The 23,472-nt window shown below is 38.6% G+C and overlaps 1 protein-coding gene across 1 annotated transcript in view; it reads right to left on the reverse strand.

Moving 5' to 3' along the window:
* Window positions 1–23,472, reverse strand: part of usp43a (ubiquitin specific peptidase 43a) — a 166,795-nt gene that overhangs the window by 94,755 nt on the left and 48,568 nt on the right. The window lies entirely within an intron of this gene.

Below are 23,472 nucleotides of genomic sequence, written 5' to 3' on the forward strand. Positions count from 1 at the left end.
TGAATGAAAATGAGTAAATACAGGTACATACTGATGGCAGATGAAAAACAGCAATGTCATATCAGTCCAATTAATGTTATAAGTATATTTATAATAAACTTAATTTTAAAGTGTTTTTCTGTTATATATTCTGATTATCAACCCTTAATACTTTGCAACAATGCTTTTTTGTTTTTCTTTTGCAATTAGTCGTCTTATTGTGTTTCAAGTTGTGAAAAATGGAGCAGGCAACTTTTCAGAGTTGTCTGCCTTTGTGTTCGGTAACTTTTTGTCATGAGTTTCAGACACTGTTTATACAGTATTCTTGTTTTTTTGCGGGGGCTGTGTTCCAATAAAGTCTAGTACTAGCAAAAACCTACGAAATAGAAACATCTATTGATTATCAGTGACATATGATTAGAGGTAAGATATTGGGCCCTGGCCAGAACCGAGCCCAAAATGCGGGTTTAAAATGGCAATCATTAAGTCAGGCCGGCTGGGCTTCTCTCTCGCCTTTTTTTCCCCTTCATGGAGTAGTTGCACAGCATGCACTAACATTTACTCAAGTAATTATTCAGACAATTAAAACTAGCCAAACTATCGGTTCAACTCCATTTAAATAATTCCAAAGAAGTTGGGGTGAAAGACACGCTGCTTCCTCCTTCCACCTCCCTTTCAGACGTAATTTCCGCTTCTTGCCAATAGCTTACAAGCTTTACAAACTTTTTTTCTGCTTTTTGGCCAAATATTTCACTGTTTGCAGCTTGTAATCTGCAGAGTGAGTTTCTTTATGAGCCATTTCGTTCAGTTTCAGGTTTACTTTTGTTCGCTGCACGTCGCCAAAATGTGCACTTTAGCGCCAAACCTGAAGTACGCAAATTAAAGCATCGGGTTTATTTCGGGTTCGGTCATCAAATCAAGTTACATCATCGAGTTTGGGCGGGTTCAGGCCGGGCTAATTTTTTTAAGCCCGATCTTACCTCAACATACAATATAAACGACTATAGAAAAATAACTATAGATCAAAAAATCCAAAGCACACGTCAGTAGAAAATCTTTAACACTTAATGACAAAATTAATGTCACAAGTTTTTTTAAGCTTAAATGATTGTATTAACGAAGTCTTTTTTTATATAATTTGTGGTATCAGGAGTTCATTCAAGTTATTCATTTTGGTTAATAACTTTGCTGTGATGTTGGATTTTATGATATTTTTAACATATTTTAAACGAAAAAATAACCAAAAAATACTTGTTTTTATTAATATTTCCCAGTACTACCTCATGAAATGTTGATTATTATTAAAAAATGGTAATCTACCATCAACTTGATATGGATGAATTTTACTGTTACTTGGCTGATCGCTAAATGAAGGCAAAGATAAGAAAAAAGAAAAAAATTGCCAAGATAAATGGACAATTTCCTACAGCACACAATGACAAGTTTCACGGCACATCAGTTTGCCCTGGCGCAAGGGTTGAAAAACCCAGACTTAGAGGATTTTAAAAATGGACAAAAACAAACATGGAAAACCCCAAAAAAGCACATTTCAAGCAAAAGTATTGAAATATTTGAGTCAAATAAAAGCAATGACCCAGAACAAAGAATGAGTAATACCACAAAATTCATTAGAGCAACATATAACGGTAGAGACTATGTACATTGGTGTCTTTATAAGTCGAAATAAATCTTGCACAGATGCTGATAACAAAAATTATAAAAAAATGACGGTTTAAAACCATAACCCATGCGTGGAAATTATTGTCACTGTAAATAACACCAACATAAAATTAAAGCCCAATCCCAATCCCATTCCTGTCACTTGGCCCTGAGAACCCTCCAGTGAGGTCCATCCACTGGGAAGTCCCCTCAATGAGAGAAGTACAAGTGAGCATTGTCGCCTAAGAAATGGGACGGCACTTACAAGGTTTCACCCCAGTCCAGTAGATGGCAGTAATACTAATTGGCTATAGACCCAAGTCTCGATCCACATTTGGAATTGAGGTTTTAGGTGTAACAAACAAAGAAATTTAACCAGGCTCAACCAGCAGGGTTAAGAAAAGAGAAATATGAAATGGAATTCATTTAATGCAAGGACACCAAGTAAATCTCCTGTTTGACTTCTCCAGCCATCAGTGGCAGTGAATATGTGAAGAAAGATCGATTGTTTTTCACATGTATCGATCTGTTTCAGCTTTTCCAGTAAGAACTGAGCCGGGACACGAATCACACCCCAAATACAAGTCGTATGGCCAAACATACCGGCACCCTGCCTGGTGTCACGCCATGTGTCACTTTTTATTGAGGTCACTACTTTTCTGAGTGATTTCAATCTTTTAGGTGTTGAAGCCTATTTGGAAAGTGTCTTCTCGTCTGAGATATTTTTGGAGATGAGTCATACTTGTTATTTGATGAGAAAGTCCCCGCATTGGAGTCATGGTGTTCTCTAGGGCTGCAACTGATGATTATTTTAATCATGAATGAATTGGGTCGATTATTTTCTCGAATAAATCGATGAAACGGATCTTAGAAACATTTTTAATCTCCTGCTTTTTGTCACCAACTTCTTTGGGGACCATTATTATAGGCAAAAAGGCAATAAAACACACTAAATAAAAATACAATTATACGTTGTCTCTCTCAAACACAATCAGGATGAAATTATTGACTGAACAGGAAGAAGTTTAGGACAGATAGAAAAATTGCGCACAAAACCACAGATTATTATTATAAAACAATTAAAAAAAAGTTCTAGTGAAATCGTTTCACTTTTAGCATGCATACATAAAATGTATGCTGTACACCTGCAAATACATAAGATACTTTTGCAAAAAGAGGCAACATCGAAGGAGAATGCAAGTGCTTCGTCGGATCAAGAGATCCTAGTGCATTTTCAAAGTTATTATCATTTTGCAACCGTCTACCTTTTAAATTTGTTGTATTGGCAATGAAAGGCGAAGCCGTCAAATTTCCTTATTCTTGAATGAAGACAATAAAGGTCGTTCATGCATGAAGTTACGGTTCTGAGGCGTCCTCTGCTGAACTGCACTGGTACTACAATAAAACTAATGCACTCTTTACATTGAATTAACTTACTGGAAGACACATGCGCCGCAACAAATCTATGAAATTCATTACCAAAGCGTTTAATAATTGATTTAAATCAATGTTATCAATTCATTGGTGCAGCCCGAGTGTTAGCTTTACAAAGGCGGGCCTTCCACTGAAATTGGACTAGCAGTCGCAAATGTATGCAAAATTATTTTGCTTTGAGGAACGGAAAATAAGTAACAGTGATTCATAAACATAACGTAAAATAAAACAATGCCAACTGATTATGAAATATACAGTATGTATGGATATTTTGATACATTAAAGTGACATTGTGAATTACTGTTTTTAGCACCTTAGAGTTAAAAAAAAAAACAATGTTGATTTGAATAATAATCAAAAATAGATGAACCATCATAAGCATGCTGTTTTTTTAAATACTCATAGGTCAAACTATTTGTGTTTATTTTCCATTAAATGAGGTGCAAGACATAATGGTCTGCCATCTAGCTGCTAAGTGGACCCCAGAAAACAAGAACATTGAGAAAGGCTTAAGAAATAAGTAAAATTGTCCGGTTTGTAATCTCCCTTCTGCTTCAAAAGGATTTGTTTTCAGTTGCACTATACCAGTGGTGGGCCGTGCATTTGACACCTAAGTCATCAGTGATGGCCTTTAGTGATGTGTCGTTTGCAAACTAACTGGCTCTTGGAAGTAAGCCACAGCAGCCGGCTCCAATCAAAAGTTGGTTCCCTTCGTGTTATTTTTTTTTTCTATTTTAAATGGTCAATATGCACGTATTTTTTTAAGGATACTGTAAAGTTGAATTTAATTGTGGGGTGAGTCGCTTGAGGCGTCTTAAAATAAAAGTAGAACATTTTCTCTACTAAGCATGTTTTAACAATGCCCCACTGAGTTCAAAGAGTCTTTCTGCCACTATCTTACGTTTAGCACCGCTGTTCCGTGCCTCACAACAAATTAGGAACCAGGAAAGAGATGCATTTCGACTGATCAATTGCACAAATACGTAAATAAACTACTGTAAAACCTTGAGTATAACACACACCCAAACCAGGACTTTTTTCGGTTAAAAAAAAAAAGTGTGCGTTATGCAAGAATAAATACGGTAACTAAAACATCACAATTCAGTTGTTTCGCTCTGCTGTGATCAATCCACAAATCCACTCGCAACAACACGCAAGTCAACGCGCCGTTTTGACAAGAGATTTGAGAAGCGCTTGCACAGTGATCGCTTCCCTCCTGGGATGCAGACATTCAAATTCCCCAACACAAGAACATATGTTCTTATCAAATCCCAGCTGATTCCCCGTGGCGAGCGTTCAAGTGGGACACTGCTAGTGCAGCTCGCTGGTGAATGCGTTGGAGTTTGGCAAGACGTCAGAAGATGGATAAATGCGGCACAACAAAAATGAGAGGCGTACCGGGCCTGGAAATAAACCAAAATGAAGCCTTCAGGCCATATGTGTGAGGTGCAAATATACTTTCCAACTTGTCATTCTCTGACATAAGCAAGAGAAGGTCCTCTTTCCACTTATCCCAAATGGGTTCCTTGACTTTACCCTGTTATAAATATACTATTACTTTGGTGGAATGGAATGCGAGGTATTGCACAGAGTGAATCAAGGAAGCAAGGTTTTGGGTGTTCTGAGGAAAGTGGTGAGCAACAGGAGTATGAGTATGGATCTTAAGAAGGGACTGTTTGAGAGTGTGATTGTGACGACTGTTGTATGGTGCCGAGACTTGGAGCCTGAGCACAGATTTGAGAAGGAAATTAAATATTTTTGAGATGAAGTGTTTGAGGAGTATGTTAGGAGTGACAGGATTGGATAGACTGAGAAATGAAATTGTGAGGCACAGAACTGGAATAGTAGTGGAACTGAGCAAGCGTGTGGATAAGATAGTACTCGGTTGGTTTGGACACATGGAGAGGATGGATGAAAAGTGAATGTTGAAAATGATCTACAAGGCAGAAGTAAATGGAAGGAGACCAAGAGGAAGGCCGCGATTGACGTGGATGGATGGTGTTATGAGTGAACCGCTAGAGCTAGAGCTCTTGTTGGTGATAGGAATGAATGGAGAAGTGTTGTAAATGGATAGTGGGATGTTTGGACGTGTTCTAAGGGATGGGCAGAACACCTGTATGATGCGGCAGGGGTAAACCAGAGAAAGCTGTCTGGCCCTGCTGTTGAACAGAAGAGTGTGTTGTGTCAGCCTGACCCAAGTGACATGGCCGCTTTCTTGTGTCTTCTTGTGATTTATTCTTCTTAAAGGTGGTGTCTGCAGCTTGACATTTTGCTACCCTGACGCCATCTCCTGGCTTAAAGTCATGATCGCGGTCTCAGTCAGCTCATTCCTCAAGTACTAAAAAAAACTCTATATTCATTTTTTGGGGGATTTTGGGTCGATGTTTGGACTGTATTTGAAACAGGCCTTTTCTTACTTTCACCATTCTCAGGCGACTCAAACAAAAAAAAAAAACTCTGGAAGGAGCATTATATCAAACACTTCCCGACCTGCTTCCTATTTTCTTGCAAGTCCCGGGAAAGCAGTGCTTAAAGTAAGATAAAAGCAAATCGGTGCGTTGAAAAACAATTTATAAAGGCTCTTTGAACTCAGTTTGGCATTGTTAACACATAAATACTTAATACAACCTTCAACTTTTTAAAGATGCCTCAAACGTCTCACCCCCACTTGAACATATTTATAGTATTAAAAGAAAATAATCGAAAATGTGATTACATAATATTGGTGGGGACAAAACAAATACTGCTCGATATTGATGGTAACTCGCAACTTACTTCCATGTCGAATCTATGCCTTTCAGCAGATTAATGCTAAAGAAAAACTCTATTGTGATTGGGTCTTATTGTCTTGAACTGATAGCTTAATTTATTTGGCTATGTGCTGTCCGCTGCAAACATTTTTAACATAGCAAGCACACCCGTCTTTGCTTATCTCACTCAAAGGTAACAGTGAAGTGCTACGCGCTATTCGCCCGTCTCCACATCAGTGTTAAATATTTTTTACTTGGAGTCAATTGAGGTCCTGCTACACTTCATCCTCAATTCTCAAACTCCAGTGCTTTAATCTCTGGCCTCAAGAGACGCATGTCCTGCATGTTTTTGGAGTTTCTCTGCTCAATTACAGCTGAGTCCAATCACTTGGGTCATTGTCAAGCTCCCACACAGCTTGCTAACAAGCTTTAAATTTGCATCATCGGAGTTGGGGAAGAGAAACCTCCAAAACATGAAGGACATGCAGCTCTTGAGAACCGGGTTGACCAACCACTAAGGCTAAATGTAAACAGAACACTCTGCCGCTGAGCCACTGCCCCTTCCTGTAGTGGAGGCGCTATTGCACTTGAATCTGGGAAAGTTAAAAAAATATATATATATTTTTTTTTTATTCTATTTGATTTTTAAATCAGATGTGCCCGCGCCCCCCTAGACGGGGCCCAGGTGGGCCCACCCCACAATTTGAGAAACCCTGCATTAGAACACATTTTCAAGTATAATATTAAGTATTTGTTTTGGGTAAATATTTTTTTCCCTTTTGTTAATTTGTTATCGAGTCTGTTTTTGTTTTTTTATGATGTGCTTAAAACAAACTTCATTCATTCATTCATTCGTTTCAAAAGGTTACCTCTCCCTAGGTGAGGCTCAATTATGTAAAATAATGCAAATTGTTCGGTCTATGAGAATGTAAAAATTGCATGTTTATATGAGAGTTCAATTATTTTTGCTTATTATTTAAATCGATATTGTTTATTATTTTCATGTATAAAGTTATTTTTTACTACTCTTTCTTTAATATATAAATTCAATGGCAACAACACAGAAAAAGCATCATCAAATTGTGTCTATTCTTAAGAAAAAATGCTTTAAAAAACCCTGGTTTTAATTGTATTTCAAAATAAGGAAGAAAATACTTAAAATAGTCAAACATATCTACCAACTGTCCAATCAGATACTTTTGTTGAATTATTAGAAAAAAAATCCAAAACTTCAAAAAAAGAATTAAATCGAAAATAAGCAAAAAAACAAGCACATTTTATTTTGAAAATCAGTCATTTTAGCATTTTACATTTTTTATTTACCATGTCTGCCATCACGCTCCGTGAGGACTCCAGATTGAAACCTCATCTGTCAACATATCTTTCAATTATGCAAACAGGAAGGGGCTCAAATCCGGTCCCTGATACAGTCCCACTTCCACTCTTAACTCCCTTTATCTCTGAAACCTGACAACACTGATAAAATGTCACATATCTCACATTCAGGTCCTGTATTACCATCATTATGGTATGCTGGCACTAGTTCTCAACTGGTCTGACATCAGGAGCCACAATTCCACTCAAATAAAAAGCTGTGACCCAAAATCAAGGAAAAGTTCCACTTCTCAAATGTAGTGATTGAAAGGATTGTGCACTTTAAAGAGGATAAATTAGAGTATATTCTCCTTTTTTTTTTTTCAAAGGACAATCAAAAACAAAACGACTTCAAGTACCGCATATGCTCACAGGTAAGCCTTTATCGTAAATAAACAACCCCCTAAAACTGCTTTGAAATCGCCACATACTGTACTGAAAGAAATTTGCAGCCAGAGTATTAATAAAATGTGTACTAAAACAATGATTATGGATGTGTATAACGCTTAATATACAGGTATAAAGCTAAAAAAATGTTTTTCATGAGCATTTACAGTACCATTGAGCAATACATTAATGGCCGACACTCGTACACTTTTTTCGTATTTCTGAATCATTTCCATCTTTGACTCGATCATTGAAGTCACCGTTTTCCAGTTTTCCTTCCCCTCATCACTCACTTTCTTGGGACCCATTTTATGGGCAGAAAAGAGAAATAAAACCAACAAAATCACAATAAAACTAGATGTGTTCCCACGCAAACACAATTGGGACGGCGCCGATTGACTGGACAGGGAAACGAGATTAAGGAGGGTATTAATCCTTCCTGCAGCCGTCAGACTGTATAATAAGCAGTGCTCTCGCTAGACTGCACACCCTTCATGACTTTGCATATTTACTGTCCACCTTAACTTTTTTGCACAACTGCCATTGGAAATAATCTGATTTTTTATTCTTTTATATTTTTAAGTACTTGTTAATACTGTTATATTCTTAGCTGCTATTCATTATACTTTGCCTTACTGCTGGAACAAAAGAAATTTCCCGATTGTAGGACGATTTTAAAATCTTTATCTTATCTTAATTTATTTTATATCATCTACAGTTTAGGAGTATAATTGATCCTTTGTTTTCTTTTTAGCATTATTCTGCCAAGGCAAAGGTTCAATACCCACTGAAACTGGGTCCCATGACCCACTTTTGAGGTCCCGACCTACCAGTTGAGAAACACTGCGATAAATGTAACTGCCATTAACCTTTTGCAGTAATAATGAAATAGCTTATAATCAAGTGAGAACAATTTTCTGGAACCATACCTGAAAGCAAATAAAAAGAAAAAAAACATAGGAAGCCACAAATTTGTGTGAACCTACTTGTCTGTATTGAGACATTAATTGATGTTAATGAACAAAAACCTCTGTCATAGGATGCAGAGTATTATTTTGTTCACTGCAACATTGACATTTCGAAAGGAGTGCCGAACTTTTACAGAGTCTATCAAAAAATACTGCCATTGCTAATTATTAAAGGCTATGCAAAGTAATTACCTTAAAAAGGGGAAAAAGATGATGTAAATGCCTAGTGTTAGCTTTTCTCCTGTCTACCAAACGACTCAAGTATATTTTCCTACCCTAATGGACAATTATGTCCTTTTACAATCACCATCACGACCAACTGTGGAATTAAAAGTGCACCACTTTTCTTGGCACATGTCAAAGAAGAATATTTTGCACTTTATAAAGCCAAGTCGAGAACAATTGTCCGCGGAAATTGTAAATGATGGTTCTTTACTTTCCAATTTACCTTTTGAAAGCACTAAGATGGACCAAAAAAAGGATTGGAGAAAAGAAGCTTCCCTAATCGCGACCATTCGACTTACAAAAAACGGGAGATATGAAAAAAATTTTCGGGATGTCGAAAAAAATCCGTACCTTGCTGTAAGTTAGATTTTGTATTTTGTGCACCTTTTTCAGAGTACAGGACACTACTGTAGTGCTCGTTTCCGCCGATACCGGCGTGTGTCACTGTGATGGGTCATCCAGCATTCACCCCAAAGAAGAAATCTGTCTTCTACTTCCAAGTTTATGTGTATACACACTGCACTGCATCTCTAGCACGCTAAGAACTTTGACATTTTTATTATTTAATTTGTCGTGCATCCATTCAATATAGTTGGTGTAAAGTGTAAAGAAAAGGTGAGCGGTTTCTTTTAAAACGAAAGTAGAATAAGAAAGCTTGATGCGGTTGAGAAAATGGTTGTATCGCTTTTTTTCAGCCACTTTTTACCACGGAGGTGGACCTCTTGAGGCCCACCTTCCAAAAGTACCGTATTTTCCGCACTATAGGGCGCACCGGGTTATAGGGCGCACCCCCAAAAAATAGTTTTTGGTCCTATATCTTCCATAGATAAGGCGCACCGGATTATAAGGCGCTACAATGGGAACGTCGACAAAACAGTCATTAACATTCCCAAAGCTTGCAAAGAAGCAAATACGTGTCGTAGACACGTGCGGATGCGGTGTCCGTACGATGTCACTTAAATGCGTCATTTCAAATATCATTCGGAAGGTTGAAGTCTTGGGATTCAAGAAATGCCAAACATTTCTGTGTTTCCATTTTCTTTTTCGCTCACAACTTTACAGCGTATATGACAATAAACACTTGGAATTGAGTTTAATTCACTCAACTCATCACAGCAACATCAAGATCGTTCTAAAACAAGATACCGGGAAAATATAAAGCCGCATATCTCACCTAAGTTCTCATGCTCAATAATGATACGCAATCATTGTCTTCTTACAACCGTGAGTGAAGTAAATCCAGGAGAGTAGAATATTTACAAATACAGACTAATGAAACATGTTTCTTTATGGCGTACTGTAGCAAGCTTGCTACGCCATTGCTAAACTTGGCCGATTGAAGGGTTTGTTTTGGGCATCTAGCCAATCCGAGGCTCCGAATAACTTCAGCCAATAGTGATCGATTCAAATGATGATTGACACATTGGTTAGCCAATGAAACGCCGGTATATAAATCCTAGCATACACCGCGGACTTGCTACGCCATTGCTAAACTCGGCCGATTGAAGGGTTTGTTTTGGGCATCTAGCCAATCCGAGGCTCCGAATAACTTCAGCCAATAGTGATCGATTCAAATGATGATTGACACATTGGTTAGCCAATGAAACGCCGGTATATAAATCCCAGCATACACCGCGGACTAATCCACGTTCGGGGTAAAATCGAGTCGGCGGCCGTTGAGTAAGTTGCAAGACCTTGCGAATTTAATATTGAGCCATATATAAGACGCACTGTGTTATAAGGCGCATGGTCAGCTTTTGAAAAAAATTAAGACTTTTAGGTGCGCCTTATAGTGCGGAAAATACGGTAAGTTAAACTTAACTTTATTTATCTTTATAGAGCATACTGGAAATTGATTCAGGACTTTGTCCAATGGAGCAACGCTAACCACCTGCACCTGAACACCACCAAGACCAGGGGGATGGTGGTGGACTTCAGGAGAACTAGAACTCACCCGGTTCCTGTAGCTATCAAAGGAGAATGTGTAGAATTTGTCCAGACCTACAAATACCTGGGTGTGCAGCTGGACAATAAACCACACTGGACTGCCAACACAGAAGCTCTAGGCAGGAAAGGTCAAAGCAAACTGTACTTCCTCAGAAGGCTGGCGTTGTTCAACATCTGCAAAAAACTCCTACAAATGTTCTATGAGACTGTTCTGGCAAGCGCCTTCTTCTATGCGGCAGCGTGTTGGGGAGGCAGCGCCAAGAAGAAGGATGCCTCTCGTCTTAATAAACTGGTGAGGAAAGGGGGCTCTGTTGTGGGCACAGAGCTGGCCAGCCTGACAACTGTAGCTGAGAGAAGGGCACTGAAAAAGCTGCGGTCAATCATGGACAATTCATCACATCCACTACACAGCATCATCTCCAAACGGAAGAGCAGCTTTAGCGACAGACTGCTGTCACAGTCTTGTTCCAGACTGAGGAGATCATTTCTTCCTCATGCCATGAGGCTTTTTAAATCCGCCCGGGGGAATAAAAGCCCATATCAAACCCCACCCCCACATTTGCATATTACCTTATTTTTATTCCAGTGTGTATTTTATGTAGCACTATTTAAATACCCTATATCAACACGTTACATTGGGTACTTATGTATTCTATTTTTTTTACTTTATCATTTTATTTTCAAAACAATGATACTGCTGCATGTATGAATTTCCCTACGGGGATGAATAAAGTATCATATTATTTTATGAAATGTTTAATTTTTTAGTACAAAACAATACAGGTTCACTATACGAGCCTTAAACTTACTTAAATAAACCTTAAACATACAATATATAGCACTGGAGCCAATTTCAAACAAATTAAATTTACGATCGTCTGGAACCTCGTCTGTAAGTAGGGCAGCAGCTGTATCTTCTTAAATGCTGCAGGACATTTAAAACAATTAAAGTGTTTGATTAACAATGAGGATACGTTTTTATTACGATCAAAGTTGCTGTCCGATTTCTTTTGCACAACACCATTAATAACAGCTCTATCATGTTTTTTTTATAATGCATTTGAATCAAAGTTAGTACGAGGAACATAAAATAGTAGCTGTTCTGGCCGGGCCACAACGATTATAGCACCCTAAAAAGAAGGTTATCCAAGGTGGCTATTCTCGCCAGTCAACCATCCAACTGTAGTCAACTCCGTAAATGCAAAATCTAAAAAAATGTGATTTTCAGCTTTAGCAATTACGGTTTCCTGCAGTCAATCAAGTGGGTTATATGAGGACAGGTCGATTCCAAGTTGATTTTTTTACAATACTCGTTACGGCAGAGTTTGTCAAGTACTGTCCAGGGAGATGTACTGTTTTAATCAAGCAATTTTTTCTGATTTCATTTCAGCGAATAGCCCATAGCTTCAACCTTTTTGTTTGCATTTCAAGAGGAGGGAGGAAATACGGGAAAGCACTGGCGGAAAATAACAATGAATTCTAAAAACATTCTTTAAAGGAGAGTGGTGACACAAGGACAACACTCAGGAAAGTATGAGGAACCACAAGTCATATGAATAGTATCTTAAATGACTCCGTAAAATATCAGATCGGACTAAAGAAGTGATGCATGTCAGGTTCACTACAGATACGTTTTATATTTTTATAAGGGGGTTTAACAATAACAGTTTTGAAATGAAATTGGAAATTGCATTTAATAATGATTCATACCACTTATACACACTTGAATCACAGGAGAGTTAAGTGTAGGGCTTTTCTGAAGTGTTCTATAAGAAAGGAGGACATCAAATAATGTAATTTTAAAAATGTGTAATCTTGTGTTGAGTGGTCCTAGAGTGAGGACCAAAACCTATGATGGGGGAGTATTCCTATTCAGCTAGAGGACATCAGGTCAGTAGGGACACTTGATATTTTTAGTATGGCTTTTAATTGATTTTTTTAGGCTTGACTAACTTAAATAACTTTCAGATTTTATTCCCCCCTATGTTACTGTCCAAGGCCTCCGCTCTGAAAATGCTGGTCTACTTGTGACCCCAAGAGCCAAGAAGAAATCCGCAGGTTCAAGAGCATTCTTCATTCGGGCCCCGGTGCTGTGGAAAGCTCTGCCCACTGATATTCGATCCGCAACATCAGTGGAACTGTTTAAACATAGGCTTATATTCCATAGCTTAAGAATGACCTTTATTTTATGTTGACAGTGTATTGTTTGGTAATGCTACAATCAATGCAACCTGGTCATTCATTTAATTTTATTTTTTATTTTATATTATACTTTAATAATTGTATATTTAATCTTAATTTTATTGTTTGTTTTTGCAACATCCATTGCAGCCTGGTCACCCAGGTAGGGTAATTACCTCATGTGCAGTCCCTTCTCAACGTTTATTCATTGTACTCATGTTGAGGTTTTTGAGTTTTTCCTTGTCCTCGTGTAGGTTTTAAATCAGGGGATGGTGTCATAATAGTCTGTGATTTGCAATAATCTATGCAGCCCTTTGAGACTCCTTGTGATTAAGGGCTATACAAATAAACATGCCTTGACATTTTTCATCATTCATCAACACAGCCCATAAAATCATTGGCTGTTTTCTTCCCAGTCTGGAGGACATTTCCCGCTTGTGACACAGCAGCAGTCAACATTGTACAGGACTCCTCTCAACCTGGCCACCACCTTCTTTGACATGCTGCCCGATTGTAGACGCTACATGTTCCTTAAAACAAGGACCAACATACTTAAAGACAGTTTCTTCCCCAGGGTCATCACTATCCTAAACCAGCACATAAGACTGAAAAAAGACTGCATATATGTTGCCTATATATATATATATATATATAAAAATGGGTATTCATGTCTTATTTATTGACTTTTTGGAACTATGTTGTTGGTAAATGTCATTGCACTACTTTTTCATTGCACTATTTTTTCTGATGCACTTACAACTCAGGGCAGTCTCCAAGCACTACCCTGTAGAACAAACGTCTTATTTTTTCTCTTTTAGGTCTTTATTATGTGCTTATCCTGGAGTGCCAAGTCTAATGTTGTTGTAAACAATGTTTAGTACGTGGTTATGAATGACAATAAGACATTTCTAATTCTAACATGAAGCTTGTCACCCCCTTCACACCCTCTTGTGGCATAGAAGAAAAAAAAGTTAATTGGTGGCATAGGAAGGTGCTCGTTTAGTGCGAGTTGCCAATTGCAATGAGCCATTGTAGGACCCGTCTAACAAGAATTGAGCTCATTACCAGTGACAGTCAGTCATGAAATCTTGACTTTTTATTGCCACTGCAACCAACCAGCTCAAGTTGACGCCAGCTCACCCACAGCTTTAATGGAAACACTGCTAGAAATACAGCAGATGAAAAAACAACATATGGTTCTTTTTTTACTAGCTGATGCAAAGTGAACAGAAGAAGAAATTGTAATATTGTGCAATGCTGTATCCTTATCATGCAAGCAAAGACTGAAAGTTGTTGTAGGTTCATACCTGTCAAGCTCCAGGGCTCCATGCCCTTACAAACTGTCATATTTTTCCTTACAAAATACAAAATAATCTTGCAACATATTTATTTTTCAAACGTGTTTATTTATGTAGTTTAACATGTTATATTGTACATGTGTTTCGTTATATCATATATATATATTGTTAATTAACATTTTGTTGTGAGATACTGAGTTGCTCGACATGAATGAGGTTTATTATAAAAAAAAAAAATCAAAATTTAAGTAGCTTGGACATTCACTGTAGAAGGAAAAAATACATGCAAATATAATTAAGTAGAATAATAAATTTTCTTATTAAAATTATTAATTCATTTTCTGCATTAAATTATTGTTGGTAATATACTGATTAAAGGGATCACCACAAACTTGTCTTTTTTCATTTTCTCATTTAATACTTCCTTTTTTTCTTAACTTCTTTATACGACATAATAATTCGTAATATAATGCATCAATGCAAGTGAGCCGTTTGAGAGCCGGCTCTCATTAAAGAGTTGAGCCGAAAAAGCCGGTTCTCTAAAAAGAGACTGACTTCCTTTCACTACACAACTACCACATGAAATCCGATGTTTTTTAAGACCACATGTATTTCAAATTTACCTTCAACCCCGCCTGTTGTTTTCAGATCAGAATGACTTATGGCGTTTTAATTCAGGTTCGTCCATTGCGACTTGTTGATTGTATCCAAAGAAAACTCAAATCTATGCTGTAATGTAGGCCTACTGCTCTGCTTTTGCTTTTTTCACGTGTGATCGGAATGATGCATGATGGGAAATCCCCAGGCGGCAGACGCATGCGCAGAGTAGCATGAAACCGCTCGCTTCGTTTGCAACGGAAAAAAACAATACCGAGATAGAGCTACCGCGGCGAACTCATTTGACTTGATTGATTTGCCGTCTGTGATAGTCGGTGTATACCGGATGGTACCCATAATTGACAAATATGCGTTTTTCCGTACAGATTTTCTTGTACGTCGTACACGTCTTAAAATGCATAGGAAACGTACTTTGCACGGCAAAAACGTACAGGTTGACAGGTATGTAGGTTGAGCGTGATCTTCTTATGGTGGGGTCCCTAGGTCGGTTGCTGTCCATTTCAACAAAACGCTGTCAGGGCAGTTAAAGCGGCTGACTCGCAACAATCTTTCCTAGTGGACAGCTGCTGTTAATTCTTCCTATTCATGGGGGGCTTAGAAGAACAAGATGGCCAAGATAACGATGGGAAGCGTTTGGCATTGGAAACTCAGCCCTGCCTTCTTATGAGCTATCGTAGGTCTGAAACTAACGGTTATTTTCATGATAAATAAATCGGTCGATCATTAATCTATGAATCTGACTTAAAAACACATTTTAAATTTCTTTCTAGTGCACAAAACAACAGAACGTATATAATCTATCTAAATGATTATTATTAAACGTGATCCATCTAAATCTGAACGACTTAAAAAAACTCGATTTGTGTGTGTGTGTGTACTTATGTATACATAGGCCGAGGTGGGTGTTAACAATTTACATTTATTTTATTACATTTTAGTAAGTTTTAGGACATTTTGTACATCTAGGAAGATTTAAAAAATTCACTATACTTTTTACTTGAGTAGATTTATCAAGAAGAAACTACTCTTACTCTGCTGCATTAGGTTACATTAAACCCGTTACTTAAATCCTCTTTACATAATTATGTATCTCTCAGTGGTAAAAAGTGGCTGTATCAGTTTTATCAGAGACCTAGACAAAATTCGAAGCGATCTTTGTTTGCATTGAGTTATCGTGATGAGTCACGCAGAAATCGTGCAAAATAACAAATATATCATGAAATTTTTTGCAAACGCTTCTAATAACCAATTCTTTGTTGCAAACCTTATCTATTGCGCAACATATGTTATTGTTTGGGAAAAGAGGTAGTAAAAACAAAAAGCGGTGCATGTATCCTCTTCGGCGCCATTCCACAGTGAAATGTGTGGCCGTTTTATTTGGGAGTAGAGTGCAGTGGGACCTGCCACTCCGGCTGTTGCCATGGAGACGTCTGTCTGGACAAAAAACAAAAGGCGAAAGATCGAGTCGCTGGCTGGGTGAGCGATTGAGAAATCCGGCCCCGGTGTGGGCCGGCTCGTTGCCAGGCACAGCGATGCGGGAACAAATAAACTGATGACATTAGTTGCGACCAGTGAATGGGTTAATTAGCCTCTCAAGTGGACTGACCTCACTCAAGTGTGTGATTTGCACAATGAGACTAGCGAACAGAGCTGTAGACATTGCTTCAGTTTCATCGATTCTTTGTCATATCACTTGTCATTGATCTAATTGGACTTGTAAGTGCTTGCCGGTTTCATTTCCCATATATTCCTCAAACTTGGCAGGGTAAAATACACCCACATCAAGTCAAACATTTTGCCATTTAACAGTCCTTTGACTTGAGTTCAATTCATTCTGTGACCAAGTTTGTAAGACAGCGACCTTGAAATGAAATGATCTGAAATGATCTGCATTTATATAGCGCTTTTCAAGTCAAAGACTTCCCAAAGCGCTTTACAATGTGCTCCACATTTCCCAATAGCGGCCTTGTATTGCAGCCATGTAAGACGCTAAGCTGCTTATTGGGAGTGTTAGGGGTTCAGTGTCTTACCCAAAGACACTTCGACATGTAACACGGACGAGCCGGGATTCGAACTGAGATCCTTTGATCCCAAGACGAGCGCTCTACCTCCTGAGCTACCGCCGCCCCATTAGGGGGGAGCGGTACTGTTCATCAAATCAATTTCTCTACTAAAGCAAATCTCATGTAACCCATCCAAAGACGCTATTTGCTGAACATTTTTAGTACGAGCAGTCAGAATTCAAGTGTATATTCTTCATGATACAGCGATCAAATAACAGTCTGACTATGTTCTGATTTCTCTCAAACTATGCAATTCAGGAATTCTAGTTACCACATTTGAGTCGTCAATGTACTAATGACTTTATAATCGTGGCCAACAACTTATATTGGGGAAAAAATTTTTTATTTACAATTAATCAGTCATTAACCAACATATTTTGGATTCTATATCCATCCATTATCTGCACCGCTTATCCTCAGTAGGGTCGCGGGGTTGCTGGAGCCCATCCAATGCAGGGCATACAGGGACAGACAATTCGCTTGCTCATTCACTCCTGGGGACAATTTGGACTGGCCAATTAACCTGAAATGCATGTTTTGGGAATGTGGGAGGAAACCGGAGTGCTTGGAGGAAACCCAGGTAAGCACGGGAAGAACACGCAAACTCCACACAGGGGGTTCGATCTCATGACCTCAAAACACGCGCTAACTACTGCACTGCCGTGCTGCCCAATTCTATATCCTTTTAAGTAAAAATTTCAGCTCATCAAAGGAAGGCCATCTTTCATTTTTAATATTTTTCCAAGATATACCGATTTGCTTTTTGTTGAAATAAATATTTTGCTAACATTGAAACGAAACCTCCAATGTCATAATATGGAAAATGTAATAAGTCACACGTGTGGATGAAATATTGATGAATCATTGACGACACAGAAGTGTGAAACCACAAGAATGAAACAGGCAAGTTTTGGAGTCCCTTAAGACAGTGTCTGAAATAACGTCTGCCCGGATGCCCGGGGCATGTATTTTTTACGTCAGGCGTACAACTTACAAAACGTATCCGCCCGGGAAGCTCTCAAATCAAACGGTTGCTTTATTCCGTTTCCGGTTCGTTTGGCAATTTGCAAACTCGGCAGCCAATCAGAAGCCTGCATCGAATTACTTTGTGCTTCTGGACTCTCTCGTTTGCATATACTTTTCCAAAGTAGAGAACGCAAGAAAAATGGAGAAGTGGTTGGAATCAAGCCAAAACCTCAGCCGCAGAAGAAATATTCAAAAGAAGCTAACAAAATTGATGACGCTACAAAACGTATATGTACATTAAAAGCATCGTGGAAGAGGAGTTCACGTGGCTTGTAGCAGGCGACGCAAACATTGCATGAATGAAGATGAGTAAATACAAGTACATACTGATGGCAGATGGGAAACAGCAATGTACTATACATGCAATGAATGTTACAAGTAGATTTATAATAAACTTAATTTTAATGTGTTGTTCTGTTATATATTCTGATTCTCAATCCTTAATACTTTGCAACAATGTTTTTTTTTTTGCGATTAGTCATCTTATTGTGTTTCAAGTTGGGGAAAATGGGACAGGCAACTTTATGGCTGGGCAGACAACTCTGAAAAGTCCGCTAAATTTTTGTCATGAGTTTCAGACACTGCTTCAGATTATTACTTTTTTTAATTGTTTATTGATTATTATCATTTACAGTTGACAATTTTATTGTTCTTTACACAGTAAAAATCAACATTTTCGCAAATTTTCTGCCACATAATGGGCCAAACTAGGAACCAAACTATATTAACTTATGCCAATTAGTTTGAAACTGTATTTAGTTTATCAATACACCTATTTAATAGGACAAGTTAACAAAAAATTAAAATATCAAATATTAAACACATATTTTGTTGCCGCCCTATTTACAGATGCCAAGTACCACCACCTCTTCTCATTTGGGGAGTAGGCACTTGTTAGATTCTGGTTGTCTAATAACCGAGCAAATATTTTGCAAAATAATAGTTTGGAAATAACAGCACTTAAGTGTCCAGTTATAAGACTCTTTTATTAGGAAAACACCCGTAGGCTTCTCATTTCAAGTTGTCTTTCCTGCTAACTGGTACCCAGTGGCACCATGTTAGGTAAATATTTAATTTTAAGGACAATTCACATCAATTCGAGTAATTAATGTGCACCTACTTTTGAGCTAAGCCCTTAAGACCTTTTTAAGGGTAAAGTGAAAATATCTAAATCTTAGCATCATGTCCCATCTGCCCACTAGCATTTGAAAATTACACACCGAAAGGCAGAAAGAATAATCTGTATACAAAGCAAACACAATAATAATAAATCAAACAAGAGCGTAGAACCCGCACCTCTGCTGGACCCGTTCTGCAATCTAAAAGCATTTGAATGACAGTAATGAGTGTGGAAAAACTCGACGGAACTGCCTCTTGGGGATTTTGTGGCTTTTTCGTCTACAGAAGCCTCATTTAGGACCTGAAAATGCATGTGGGGAAAGGGCATTAGAGACACTTTACAAGCCTAGATTTGAACCCGCAACTACCAAACTAAGGTGGGAGTGATAATCATTTGTCAGCAAGAAAAAATGGAAAAAAGTAAGCAGAACCCACATGAGCATGGGTCACTGACTGCTGTGATGATAATATCGTAAATTCCGGACTCTAAGCCTCTACTTTTTCCCCCAAACTTTCAACCCTGCGGCTTATTCAGTGATGCGGCCAATTTATGTAATTTTTCTAACGGCCGCCAGCGGCGCTCGAGTACAAAAGGTAAGATTTAGACCGGTGGAATATATGCGCCGAGGAAGACTGCAACTTCACTAAAACTGGCCGCATGCGAAAGGCAACTTTTTCGCAAGTCTGCCAGTGGATCCTGACAGCGTGGGGCAGCATCAAAAAATCCACTATAACCAACGGGTTCCGAAAAGACAGAGAGGAGGGCACAGAATCAGGAGTGGATGAAAGTTCCAGCGACAATGAGAGTGCGAGTCCGGCTGCGGGAGCGTGGGACGACGTCTATATGACGTAAGTTTCTTTCCGACACTGAGGAAGACGACTTTGATGGCTTCAGTTCTAAGGAGGAAGATGAGGACGGTTTACCGTGATTTTTACAAGTACGGGATGTTTTTTTAACAGACCTGTGTTGCGAGCGTGTTGCTACCATTAACTGCCCTGTCAGGCACCGTTTGGGATGAAAGTTATATTATTATTATTAAAGCTTTGAAAACTCTCTCGGTGTATCGTCTTTGTAAATATGTGTAACCATGTATAATATGTATTTGCAACTGTATATTTTTTTCATGTATTTATTTGTATTTATTTTGGACACTTATTCTGATAAGTCTTGCACGGGCCAATTAAAAAGAAGGGGCGTAACAAACGCGGGGGATGACAGGAAGTGGGGACCGGTAAAGGTGAGTGTTTGTGGAAACGGCGGACAATAGTGGATATATATTTTTCCCACCCTTACCTTTGGAAATATACACTTTTTTTCCTTGGATTACTTTCAACGGGACCCGGACTCTGCAGGTCTGCATCAAACCTTAAGTACCGGTATCATATTCCGTTCATTTTGCCGGCTGTGATTTTTGGACTCTGTACTTTAATGAAGGAAATTTAGTTTCAATTGCGGGACTAACAGTCCGATCTGGGTTAATTTTGAGTTTGTGATACATTCTTTTAATTTGGGCGCATGCGGCTTATATACAGGAGCGGCTAGTGTAAGTACAGAATCGTTTTTCCTCTGAAAATGTGGTGGGTGCGGCTTATAATCAGGTGCGCTCTATAGTCCGGAATTTACGGTACGTAGGAAGTGAGGCAGTCTTTACTATACGACTGATTATTAGATCAGATCATTCACCCTAAATCCATGTTTACCTTACTGTTTGGACCCAAATCTGTTTTGGGGAAATACCAGGTTTGTATACCTTTCCATGGCCAAATTTAAGCACTTTTTAAGGACTTTCAAAGCCATTTTCCCAATGCATCGAGTACCACTAAAAATTGTGTGAATCATGTTTTCTGCAGAGCCACAAATATATCTGCAATTTACATGAGATTTTCAATCTTGCATGTGCTTTTATCAAGAAATATGGATCGAGTGATTCGGAAATATATTGTAATTTGAGACAAATCTCTCCTCATGCAGGAAGTCTAGGAAACACAACCCTAATTGTTTGCATGAGCCATAATTAATGTTCATAATTTATACATAATATTTGCAGTAATACACATTTCATAGTGACTGTTTAGGTGTAGCATGCGTGACCCATGACGCTTCATAGGGCAATGGCATAGAAATTGATGCCAGCTGATCACAAGGGAAGAAATGCAATGGCGAAGCCATGCCACCAGAGAGCAGTGTCTGCATTTTAAGCACACTTTTTAAGAAACACTGCAACAATTCCAAGCATTTATAAGGACTTTACCCAAAACTCTAGCACTTTTCAATCATTGAAAACACAATATTAAAATTCAAGTATTCTCAAGGAGTTCAAGCGCCCGTACAAACCTTAAAAATACTAAACGGCTGCAAATAAGAGTACAGTTTCTAAAAATCTAGTACTTGGTATCTCCCATGCTCCCATTTTATTGAAATGCTTAAAATATCTTTCTGTCATGAACCAGAACTGGGTCAGGACCCAAACGCATCATGTTTCTCACACAAGCCTTTTATTTTACAGGTGATGGGGAGTCATGCACGTTAGGCAGCAGTCTGGCGTGAAATGATAGGAAGCCAGAGGCCGACGAGATCGATACCTATTGTCTGAGGAGACATTGGACAGATGGGGTCAACACCGGACAGGACGGGACGGACAGGAATGATAATGAAACAGGATATCGAAATAAAACAGGACAAACTAGACGGGAACGAAAACTGGAGAGAATAATAAACAGGACAAATATAGACGGGAACGAAACTGGAAACCGATATTAAACAGGACAAAAACAAACGGGAACAATACCGGGCAGGAAACAGGACTGAGTCAAAACCCACGTCTTGCGAGGCAGAGCTTCGTTGACGGACTGAGAAAGGAAGAGAGAGCGCACTGAGCTTAAATAGACGAGCCGCAGCTGGAGCCACACGGGCGGGGCCGATTGGGCGCCATGGCAACTGTGACACTTTCAGAAAAAGGTTCCACTTTCGTTGCAACCAAGTAAGTCGACTCGTTCTCAGTGAGTATATAAGAGCTCGACTTCCATGTGTCTATTTAAAGAAATTCTGATTGTTTGAATTAAATATTTCTTTGGATCATCCATTAAAAGACTTCCCGAGTAAATGCTATTTGGCAGTCAAGTGTCACTGATGCCCCTTTTGCCATGGCCCCGGTAAGAGTGCTTCATGCATACATGCATGCCTGTGTAGAAAAGCCAGGAAAAGGGCACGGTAGTGAAAGCACACTTGCACACATCCACGGGCACAATAATACAAGGATAATACCCAAATCCAAACTTTCTCCAAGAATTCACAAACTTCTCCACAATTCCGTTTCAACAGAATTACTTGTGATCGACACAAAACTGCAGTATATGGCATTTTATTTTACCGGCAGCATGTTGCCAATTAAATGCACTCACTAATGAATCATTTAATCTTTTCCCGGGGAGAGAAATTTGTCTAACTTAATTAACTTTGAAAAACGACTTCAGCGCTTCAACAACAAATCCTGCTAGAGAGATTATCTGGCTAATTGAACAGAAACCTAAGGAGACGGCAATTAAATGATTCAGAGCATTGGCCGTTACACCGGTCCGTGATGCCTAATGAAGCTTATTTGCCGACTTAAACGCTACGCAACTGTTTCCTGTTAGATGCGCGCTCAGTTCGAGGTTACAAAAATGAGTTTCGTCTTTGAAATACCATATTTTATGCACTAAAAGGCACACAGGATTATAAGGCGCAACCAAAGAAAATAGACATATTTTTCTTTCAAAAGGCCAGTGTATGAAACTCGTGACAAAAAGTTACTCTGAGAAGTTGCCTGCCCCATTTTTCACAACTTGAAACACAACAAGACGACCAATCGCAAAAAACCCATTGTTGTAAAGTATCAGGGATTGATAATCAGAATATATAACAGAACAACACTTTAAAATTAAGCCTATTATAAATCTACTTATAACATTCATTGCATGTATATGACATAGCCATTTTCCATCTGCCATCAGTATGTACCTGTATTTACTCATCTTCATTCTTCCAATGTTTGCGTTGCGTTGTCTCCTACAAGCCACGTGAACTTTCCACGATGCTTTTAATGTATGTTTACCTTTAGTAGCGTCAGAAATTTTGTTAGCTTCTTTTGAATATTTCTTCTGGGGTTGAGGTTTTGGCTTGATACAAAACCACTTTTTTTGTGTTCTCTGTGCGTCTACTTTGGAAAATGATATGCAAATGCACTACTTTATATCGTTTAGGAAAGAGCGACATTATTCGATGCAAGCTTCTGATTGGCTGCCGAGTATGCAAATTGCCCAAAATACCGAAATTCCGAAATGTCCAAACCGAACAAACATTTTGAAATCGAAATAAAGCAAACGTTTGATTTGAAAAAAAATCTTTCCGTTTTTTTTCTTCCCTTGAAAAAGTTGTCGGCCACCCGGGCGGAGACGTTTTGTA

The sequence above is a fragment of the Urocampus carinirostris genome, chromosome 8 (genome assembly GCF_059441175.1).
Source record: "Urocampus carinirostris isolate Australia breed hairy pipefish chromosome 8, RoL_Ucar_1.0, whole genome shotgun sequence".
Classification (NCBI taxonomy): domain Eukaryota; kingdom Metazoa; phylum Chordata; class Actinopteri; order Syngnathiformes; family Syngnathidae; genus Urocampus; species Urocampus carinirostris.